General features: G+C 58.5%; 1 protein-coding gene across 1 annotated transcript in view; it reads right to left on the bottom strand.

Moving 5' to 3' along the window:
* Window positions 1-10287, bottom strand: part of LOC123754498 (RNA polymerase II-associated protein 1) — a 53275-nt gene extending 42988 nt beyond the window's left edge. The window contains exon 1 of the mRNA XM_069326301.1: window positions 10155-10287. The gene's annotated coding sequence lies outside the window, so the exon portion shown is untranslated. The remainder of the gene's footprint in view (window positions 1-10154) is intronic.

Below are 10287 nucleotides of genomic sequence, written 5' to 3' on the forward strand. Positions count from 1 at the left end.
TGGGTGGGCGGGGGAGCTGGTAGTGTGGGTAGGCGGGGGAACTGGTAGTGTGGGTGGGCGGGAGAACTGGTAGTGTGGGTGGGCGGGGGAACTGGTAGTGTGGGTGGGCGGGAGAACTGGTAGTGTGGGTGGGCGGGGGAACTGGTAGTGTGGGTGGGCGGGAGAACTGGTAGTGTGGGTGGGCGGGGGAACTGGTAGTGTGGGTGGGCGGGGGAACTGGTAGTGTGGGTGGGCGGGGGAACTGGTAGTGTGGGTGGGCGGGAGAACTGGTAGTGTGGGTGGGCGGGGGAACTGGTAGTGTGGGTGGGCGGGGGAACTGGTAGTGTGGGTGGGCGGGAGAACTGGTAGTGTGGGTGGGTGGGAGAACTGGTAGTGTGGGTGTGTAATGAAGTAAGGGCGGAGAGAGAGAACGGTCTCTTGACATAGCTCGAGTGCAGGGGGGAGTTGTGTAAAACCCTGGTGTGTGTCTCGGAGAGGCTGCATGATCCAGTAGAACTTCGGTTTCAACTCTTTTGACCATGTCGTAGCTCAGATAAAAGAGAAGATGGCCATAGTGTATTAGGTACACATAATACAACATGTACATGGTACACATGTATTCCCTGACACATGTACAGGGTACAGACACATATATGATGTGAGACACATGTAGAAGACACAAATATATATTGTGTGTGAGGTGTTAAGGTAGACTTACTGGAGCCATTACTCTCTCCACTCCCGCACCTTAACTGCCTGACCAACACTATCTCTAATTGATCAGTGACAGGTCCTTGCACCTCATACTTCTCCCGTCTCTCTCTGTCAGGTCCTCTGTCTCACACACCCGGTATATACTTCTGGTGTGGGTATATATATACTCTGGGTACATATATAGTGTGTATTATAGCTTCTCTCTTTCCCTCTCTCGCTCTCTGTCTGCTTCCATGTCTGCCAGCATGTCTGCCAGCCTGCCTGCCTGTCTGTCTGCCAGCCTGCCAGCCAGCCTGCCAGCCTGCCAGCCAGCCAGCCAGCCAGCCAGCCTGCCAGCCAGCCAGCCAGCCAGCCAGCCAGCCTGCCAGCCAGCCTGCCAGCCAGCCAGCCAGCCAGCCTGCCAGCCTGCCAGCCAGCCAGCCAGCCTGCCTGCCAGCCTGCCAGCCAGCCAGCCAGCCAGCCAGCCAGCCTGCCAGCCTGCCAGCCAGCCAGCCAGCCAGCCAGCCAGCCAGCCAGCCAGCCAGCCTGCCAGCCAGCCTGCCAGCCTGCCAGCCTGCCAGCCTGCCAGCCTGCCAGCCAGCCAGCCAGCCAGCCAGCCAGCCAGCCAGCCAGCCAGCCTAGCAAGAACCCGTCCTCTTACAAACCACGGCGCCTTTGCTCGTGTTCGCTATGGCCAAATATCGACCCAATTCAAAATGAAAATTTATTTTCCAATTAAATTCAGGATATTAATTCTCCAAGACAGCAAGTTAAGGGTCCGCTGGTAGGTCAGGCGGGCAGGAAGGTCTCCTAAGGCGTCAACACCTCATGAAAACCGTCATGTGAAAGTTTCCTCTCGTAGCCTAACAGCCTAAGCCAGAGGACCCACAACAGAAAACGGGACTCTACGTCATTTTAAGGAGCCGATTTCATTTTGAATTACGTAAATTTTAGGCCTGAGAGGGTGTGGGTGTAGGCGGTGTGGGTGTAGAGGGTGTGGGTGTAGGCGGTGTGGGTGTACAGGGTGTGGGTGTAGAGGGTGTGGGTGTAGAGGGTATGGGTGTAGAGGGCGTGGGTGTAGAGGGCGGGGGTGTAGAGGGCGGGGGTGTAGAGGGTGTGGAGGGTGTGGGTGTAGGGGGTGTGGGTGTAGAGGGTGTGGGTGTAGAGGGTGGGGGTGTAGAGGGTGTGGGTGTAGGGGGTGTGGGTGTAGAGGGTGTGGGTGTAGGCGGTGTGGGTGTAGAGGGTGTGGGTGTAGAGGGTGGGGGTGTAGAGGGTGTGGGTGTAGGGGGTGTGGGTGTAGAGGGTGTGGGTGTAGAGGGTGTGGGTGTAGAGGGTGTGGGTGTAGGGTGTGTGGGTGTAGAGGGTGTGGGTGTAGAGGGTGTGGGTGTAGAGGGTGTGGGTGTAGAGGGTGTGGGTGTAGAGGGTGTGGGTGTAGAGGGTGGGGGTGTAGAGGGTGGGGGTGTAGGGTGTGTAGGTGTAGAGGGTGTGGGTGTAGAGGGTGTGGGTGTAGAGGGTTTGGGTGTAGAGGGTGTGGGTGTGGAGGGTGTGGGTGTAGAGTGTGTGGGTGTGGAGAGTGTGGGTGTAGGGGGTGTGGGTGTAGAGGGCGGAGATGTAGAGGGTGTGGGTGTAGGGGGTGTGGGTGTAGAGGGTGTGGGTGTAGAGGGTGTGGGTGTAGAGGGCGGGGGTGTAGAGGGTGTGGGTGTAGAGGGTGTGGGTGTAGAGGGTGTGGGTGTAGAGGGTGTGGGTGTAGGGGGTGTGGGTGTAGGGGGTGTGGGTGTAGAGGGTGTGGGTGTAGAGGGTGTGGGTGTAGGGGGTGTGGGTGTAGGGGGTGTGGGTGTATAGGGTGTGGGTGTAGAGGGCGTGGGTGTAGAGGGCGTGGGTGTAGAGGGCGGGGGTGTAGAGGGCGGGGGTGTAGAGGGTGTGGAGGGTGTGGGTGTAGGGGGTGTGGGTGTAGAGGGTGGGGGTGTAGGGGGTGGGGGTGTAGGGGGTGGGGGTGTAGAGGGTGTGGGTGTAGAGGGTGTGGGTGTAGGGGGTGTGGGTGTAGAGGGTGTGGGTGTAGAGGGCGTGGGTGTAGAGGGCGGGGGTGTAGAGGGTGTGGAGGGTGTGGGTGTAGGGGGTGTGGGTGTAGAGGGTGGGGGTATAGGGGGTGTGGGTGTAGAGGGTGTGGGTGTAGAGTGTGTGGAGGGTGTGGGTGTGGGTGTAGAGGGTGGGGGTGTAGAGGGTGTGGGTGTAGGGGGTGTGGGTGTAGAGGGTATGGGTGTAGAGGGTGTGGAGGGTGTGGGTGTAGGGGGTGTGGGTGTAGAGGGTGTGGGTGTAGTGTGGAGGGTGTGGGTGTGGGTGTAGAGGGTGGGGGTGTAGGGGGTGTGGGTGTAGAGGGTGTGGGTGTAGAGGGTGTGGGTGTAAAGTGTGTGGAGGGTGTGGGTGTGGGTGTAGAGGGTGTGGGTGTAGAGGGTGGGGTGTAGAGGGTGTGGGTGTAGAGGGTGGGGCTATAGAGGGTGGGGTATAGAGGGTGGGGGTATAGAGGGTGTGGAGGGTGTGGGTGTAGAGGGTTTGGGTGTAGAGGGTGTGGGTGTAGAGGGTGTGGGTGTTGGGGGTGTGGGTGTAGAGGGTGTGGGTGTAGAGGGTGTGGGTGTAGAGGGTGTGGATGTAGAGGGTGTGGGTGTAGAGGGTGTGGGTGTAGAGGGTGTGGGTGTAGAGGGTGTGGGTGTAGAGGGTGTGGGTGTAGAGGGTGTGGGTGTAGAGGGTGTGGGTGTAGAGGGTGTGGGTGTAGAGGGTGTGGGTGTAGAGGGTGTGGGTGTTGGGGGTGTGGGTGTTGGGGGTGTGGGTGTTGGGGGTGTGGGTGTTGGGGGTGTGGGTGTAGAGGGTGGGGGTGTAGAGGGTGTGGGTGTAGAGGGTGTGGGTGTAGAGGGTGTGGGTGTAGAGGGTGTGGGTGTAGAGGGTGTGGGTGTAGAGGGTGTGGGTGTAGAGGGTGTGGATGTAGAGGGTGTGGGTGTAGAGGGTGTGGGTGTAGAGGGTGTGGGTGTAGAGGGTGTGGGTGTAGAGGGTGTGGGTGTAGAGGGTGTGGGTGTAGATGGTGTGGGTGTAGAGGGTGGGGGTGTAGGGGGTGTGGGTGTAGGGGGTGTGGGTGTAGAGGGTGGGGGTGTAGAGGGTGGGGGTGTAGGGGGTGGGGGTGTAGGGGGTGTGGGTGTAGAGGGTGTGGATGTAGAGGGTGTGGGTGCAGAGGGTGTAGAGGGTGTGGGTGTAGAGGGTGTGGGTGTAGGGGGTGTGGGTGTAGAGGGTGTGGATGTAGAGGGTGTGGGTGTAGAGGGTGTGGGTGTAGAGGGTGTGGGTGTAGAGGGTGTGGGTGTTGGGGGTGTGGGTGTTGGGGGTGTGGGTGTAGAGGGTGTGGGTGTAGAGGGTGTGGGTGTAGAGGGTGGGGGTGTAGAGGGTGTGGGTGTAGAGGGTGTGGGTGTAGAGGGTGTGGGTGTAGAGGGTGTGGATGTAGAGGGTGTGGGTGTAGAGGGTGTGGGTGTAGAGGGTGTGGGTGTAGAGGGTGTGGGTGTAGAGGGTGTGGGTGTAGAGGGTGTGGGTGTAGATGGTGTGGGTGTAGAGGGTGGGGGTGTAGGGGGTGTGGGTGTAGGGGGTGTGGGTGTAGGGGGTGTGGGTGTAGAGGGTGGGGGTGTAGGGGGTGTGGGTGTAGAGGGTGTGGATGTAGAGGGTGTGGGTGTAGAGGGTGTAGAGGGTGTGGGTGTAGAGGGTGTGGGTGTAGAGGGTGTGGGTGTAGGGGGTGTGGGTGTAGAGGGTGTTAGTGTAGAGGGTGTGGGTGTAGAGGGTGGGGGTGTAGAGGGTGTGGGTGTAGAGGGTGGGGGTGTAGAGGGTGTGGGTGTAGAGGGTGTGGGTGTAGAGGGTGTGGGTGTAGAGGGTGTGGGTGTAGAGGGTGGGGGTGTAGAGGGTGTAGACCATACAAGGGCACAGACTTGTGTCAGTAAGGACTCCGCCCCACAAACCGGTACTGGTTCAGACAGTCTCCTCCCAGTCTATCAGTCCCTTCACCCAGTTTCCAGTCCCCGGCAACTTTACAGGAAGTCCACTACGGGATCACCATAGCCCGTGCTACTTGCCCCGGTCCTGTGCCAGGTAAGTCCACTACGGGATCACCATAGCCCGTGCTACTTGCCCCGCTCCTGTGCCAGGTAAGTCCACTACGGGCTCACCATAGCCCGTGCTACTTGCCCCGCTCCTGTGCCAGGTAAGTCCACTACGGGCTCACCATAGCCCGTGCTACTTGCCCCGCTCCTGTGCTGGGTAAGTCCACTACGGGCTCACCATAGCCCGTGCTACTTGCCCCGCTCCTGTGCCAGGTAAGTCCACTACGGGATCACCATACCCCGTGCTACTTGCCCCGCTCCTGTGCCGGGTAAGTCCACTACGGGCTCACCATAGCCCGTGGTATTATATGTACTAACTCTAGCTGTAAATCACACATTATATTTGTAAATCAAATATATATGTACTTCTGAATAAAAAATTTGAATTTGAATTTGAACTGTATAAACCGTCTTCAACCGACCTCTCTTAACGGTTTTTGTCCTCACTAACGGCTTTCACAGTTTGTTAAAGTTAACCCGAGTTTACCTGAGGGCAATCTCTAGTGTCATCGCCGGGGACAGGAAGCTGGCGCTTGTCAAACGTCCTTCCATTCCTCCAGGGAACTTTTCCCGCCTGAATTTTGAATTGCATTACTCCCGACATTACTGCTTCTGCGGCAAGGTTCTTCCTGGGGTTTATAACCCTTCTGCCTCCCTCTCTCTCACCCCAGCACCAGCAGGGGGGGAGGAGAGGGCGGCCACACACCCCAGCACCAGCAGGGGGGGATGAGAGGGCGGCCACACACCCCAGCACCAGCAGGGGGGGATGAGAGGGCGGCCACACACCCCAGCACCAGCAGGGGGGGATGAGAGGGCGGCCACACACCCCAGCACCAGCAGGGGGGAGGAGAGGGCGGCCACACACCCCAGCACCAGCAGGGGGGGAGGAGAGGGCGGCCACACACCCCAGCACCAGCAGGGGGGGATGAGAGGGCGGCCACACACCCCAGCACCAGCAGGGGGGGATGAGAGGGCGGCAACACACCCCAGCACCAGCAGGGGGGATGAGAGGGCGGCCACACACCCCAGCACCAGCAGGGGGGGATGAGAGGGCGGCCACACACCCCAGCACCAGCAGGGGGGCATGAGAGGGCGGCCACACACCCCAGCACCAGCAGGGGGGAGGAGAGGGCGGCCACACACCCCAGCACCAGCAGGGGGGAGGAGAGGGCGGCCACACACCCCAGCACCAGCAGGGGGGAGGAGAGGGCGGCCACACACCCCAGCACCAGCAGGGGGGCATGAGAGGGCGGCCACACACCCCAGCACCAGCAGGGGCAATGAAAGGGCGGCCACACACAACGCACACACACAGAGGCGTCCCCAGCTTGACGGCTCTGATACACACTAAGGATATACGCTCTCGCTTACTTTTTAATTGCAGCAGATTAGCAGTGGAGCCCGGTCGGTACCTGTAGGGAGGAGAGGCAGCCCACACAGGGCTGGGGCGGCCCCCACACAGGGCTGGGGGCCGCCCCCACACACAGGGCTGGGGGCCGCCCCCACACAGGGCTGGGGGCCGCCCCCACACAGGGCTGGGGGCCGCCCCCACACACAGGGCTGGGGCCGCCCCCACACACAGGGCTGGGGCCGCCCCCACACAGGGCTGGGGCCGCCCCCTGCTCATAAGCCCCACGCCACGACTGCCTGAGTTGCGGCGCCCCAGACAACAGCTCAGAGATACGCCTGGTGGCGTATGTCATTGCGGTCAGGTCGGTCCTGTGCGGCTCCGGTAGCGCGCGGCGGAATACTCGTGTGCATTCCTGAGTTGTAAGGTGGCGGAGCGTCTCCTGGTGCCCCACAGTACCCACCCTGCTGACCATCCTGGTGCCCCACAGTACCCCCACCCTGCTGACCATCCTGGTGCCCCACAGTACCCACCCTGCTGACCATCCTGGTGCCCCACAGTACCCCCACCCTGCTGACCATCCTGGTGCCCCACAGTACCCACCCTGCTGACCATCCTGGTGCCCCACAGTACCCACCCTGCTGACCATCCTGGTGCCCCACAGTACCCCCACCCTGCTGACCATCCTGGTGCCCCACAGTACCCACCCTGCTGACCATCCTGGTGCCCCACAGTACCCCCACCATGCTGACCATCCTGGTGCCCCACAGTACCCACCCTGCTGACCATCCTGGTGCCCCACAGTACCCACCCTGCTGACCATCCTGGTGCCCCACAGTACCCACCCTGCTGACCATCCTGGTGCCCCACAGTACCCCCACCATGCTGACCATCCTGGTGCCCCACAGTACCCACCCTGCTGACCATCCTGGTGCCCCACAGTACCCACCCTGCTGACCATCCTGGTGCCCCACAGTACCCACCCTGCTGACCATCCTGGTGCCCCACAGTACCCACCCTGCTGACCATCCTGGTGCCCCACAGTACCCACCCTGCTGACCATCCTGGTGCCCCACAGTACCCACCCTGCTGACCATCCTGGTGCCCCACAGTACCCACCCTGCTGACCATCCTGGTGCCCCACAGTACCCCCACCCTGCTGACCATCCTGGTGCCCCACAGTACCCACCCTGCTGACCATCCTGGTGCCCAGGAATGCGCCAAGTGGCGACAAAGGTGGCCACAACGCGCACTAGACAAGGCTCTGAACATTATACTTCACTAAACTATGGAAATTGGTGTTTAAGGGAGAGAGGCGGCGCGTGGCTCCCTGCCACATTGACACAGGAGCCAGTAGCGGCCGGTGAGTGGTGTTGTGGAGGGTGTATCTCACCACCATAACTCCCTCCTGACACTAATGTATCATACAACCTGCAGGCTGTTGTTGTTGTTGTTGTTGGCCTCCACCCAGGCTGGGGGCTCTCTCTGTCTGTCTGTCAGTCTCCCTCCCTCTCTCTCTCTCTCTCCCTCTCAAGTTATTAACCCCCAGATAGTTTGTCTTATCTACCCCCCCAGCCTCTCTACCTCCCACCACAGCCGGAGAGTCCTCATGACCCAGCAACACTCAGGACACAGCACCAGTGCTCAGGACACAGCACCAGTGCTCAGGCCACAGCACCAGTGCTCAGGACACAGCACCAGTGCTCAGGCCACAGCACCAGTGCTCAGGCCACAGCACCAGTGCTCAGGACACAGCACCAGTGCTCAGGCCACAGCACCAGTGCTCAGGACACAGCACCAGTGCTCAGGACACAGCACCAGTGCTCAGGACACAGCACCAGTGCTCAGGACACAGCACCAGTGCTCAGGACACAGCACCAGTGCTCAGGACACAGCACCAGTGCTCAGGACACAGCACCAGTGCTCAGGACACAGCACCAGTGCTCAGGACACAGCACCAGTGCTCAGGACACAGCACCAGTGCTCAGGACACAGCACCAGTGCTCAGGACACAGCACCAGTGCTCAGGACACAGCACCAGTGCTCAGGCCACAGCACCAGTGCTCAGACCACAGCACCAGTGCTCAGGCCACAGCACCAGTGCTCAGGACACAGCACCAGTGCTCAGGACACAGCACCAGTGCTCAGGACACAGCACCAGTGCTCAGGACACAGCACCAGTGCTCAGGACACAGCACCAGTGCTCAGGACACAGCACCAGTGCTCAGGACACAGCACCAGTGCTCAGGACACAGCACCAGTGCTCAGGACACAGCACCAGTGCTCAGGACACAGCACCAGTGCTCAGGACACAGCACCAGTGCTCAGGACACAGCACCAGTGCTCAGGACACAGCACCTGTGCTCAGGACACAGCACCAGTGCTCATGAACCGCTGCTGAACAATATATCCAAAACCCAACACCACCGGGTTGACAGACAGACTGTTTCCCACGAAATATCAAAAGCTAATGTAAGTTTTGTCCAGAGAGGGAGGGGAGGGAACTATCGGGAGAAGCGCCAAGTCATTACGACTATATAGCACTGGGAAGGGGTCAGGATAAGGATTTGAGACGGGACGGGGGGAAAGGAATGGTGCCCAACCACTTGTGGACGGTCGGGGATTGAACGCCGACCTGCATGAAGCGAGTCTGTTGCTCTACCGTTTGTCAAGAATGGAATGATATTCTTGATATGTAAAATGGTTTACAACAAATTATTATTTCTAAAATAACTTATGTGACACTATAAATGTTATGAAGTCGCAAGTAAACAGCTGTGATGTTATAAATGAAATATAATTCACTTTAGTGTGAGTGTAAACAGTTACTTAACCACGTATATTAACTGATTATGGTGTGTTCCTACTGTCCAGTGTGTGTTCCTACTGTCCAGTGTGTGTTCCTACTGTCCAGTGTGTGTTCCTACTGTCCAGTGTGTGTTCCTACTGTCCAGTGTGTGTTCCTACTGTCCAGTGTGTGTTCCTACTGTCCAGTGTGTGTTCCTACTGTCCAGTGTGTGTTCCTACTGTCCAGTGTGTGTTCCTACTGTCCAGTGTGTGTTCCTACTGTCCAGTGTGTGTTCCTACTGTCCAGTGTGTGTTCCTACTGTCCAGTGTGTGTTCCTACTGTCCAGTGTGTGTTCCTACTGTCCAGTGTGTGTTCCTACTGTCCAGTGTGTGTTCTTACTGTCCAGTGTGTGTTCCTACTGTCCAGTGTGTGTTCTTACTGTCCAGTGTGTGTTCCTACTGTCCAGTGTGTGTTCTTACTGTCCAGTGTGTGTTCCTACTGTCCAGTGTGTGTTCCTACTGTCCAGTGTGTGTTCCTACTGTCCAGTGTGTGTTCCTACTGTCCAGTGTGTGTTCCTACTGTCCAGTGTGTGTTCCTACTGTCCAGTGTGTGTTCCTACTGTCCAGTGTGTGTTCCTACTGTCCAGTGTGTGTTCCTACTGTCCAGTGTGTGTTCTTACTGTCCAGTGTGTGTTCCTACTGTCCAGTGTGTGTTCCTACTGTCCAGTGTGTGTTCCTACTGTCCAGTGTGTGTTCCTACTGTCCAGTGTGTGTTCTTACTGTCCAGTGTGTGTTCCTACTGTCCAGTGTGTGTTCTTACTGTCCAGTGTGTGTTCCTACTGTCCAGTGTGTGTTCCTACTGTCCAGTGTGTGTTCCTACTGTCCAGTGTGTGTTCCTACTGTCCAGTGTGTGTTCCTACTGTCCAGTGTGTGTTCCTACTGTCCAGTGTGTGTTCCTACTGTCCAGTGTGTGTTCTTACTGTCCAGTGTGTGTTCTTACTGTCCAGTGTGTGTTCTTACTGTCCAGTGTGTGTTCCTACTGTCCAGTGTGTGTTCCTACTGTCCAGTGTGTGTTCCTACTGTCCAGTGTGTGTTCCTACTGTCCAGTGTGTGTTCCTACTGTCCAGTGTGTGTTCCTACTGTCCAGTGTGTGTTCTTACTGTCCAGTGTGTGTTCCTACTGTCCAGTGTGTGTTCCTACTGTCCAGTGTGTGTACTTACGCTTCCTATCTCACGTCAAACATTTCTTACTCCATATTTACGAGGTGAGACAATAGTAGAGCAGCTCTCAGTGCCTCACTTCACGCAGACACCTTCCCTCACAATGAGGCCGGAACACCTCACCACCTCCCCC

Source organism: Procambarus clarkii, chromosome 18, assembly GCF_040958095.1.
Source record: "Procambarus clarkii isolate CNS0578487 chromosome 18, FALCON_Pclarkii_2.0, whole genome shotgun sequence".
Lineage (NCBI taxonomy): Eukaryota > Metazoa > Arthropoda > Malacostraca > Decapoda > Cambaridae > Procambarus > Procambarus clarkii.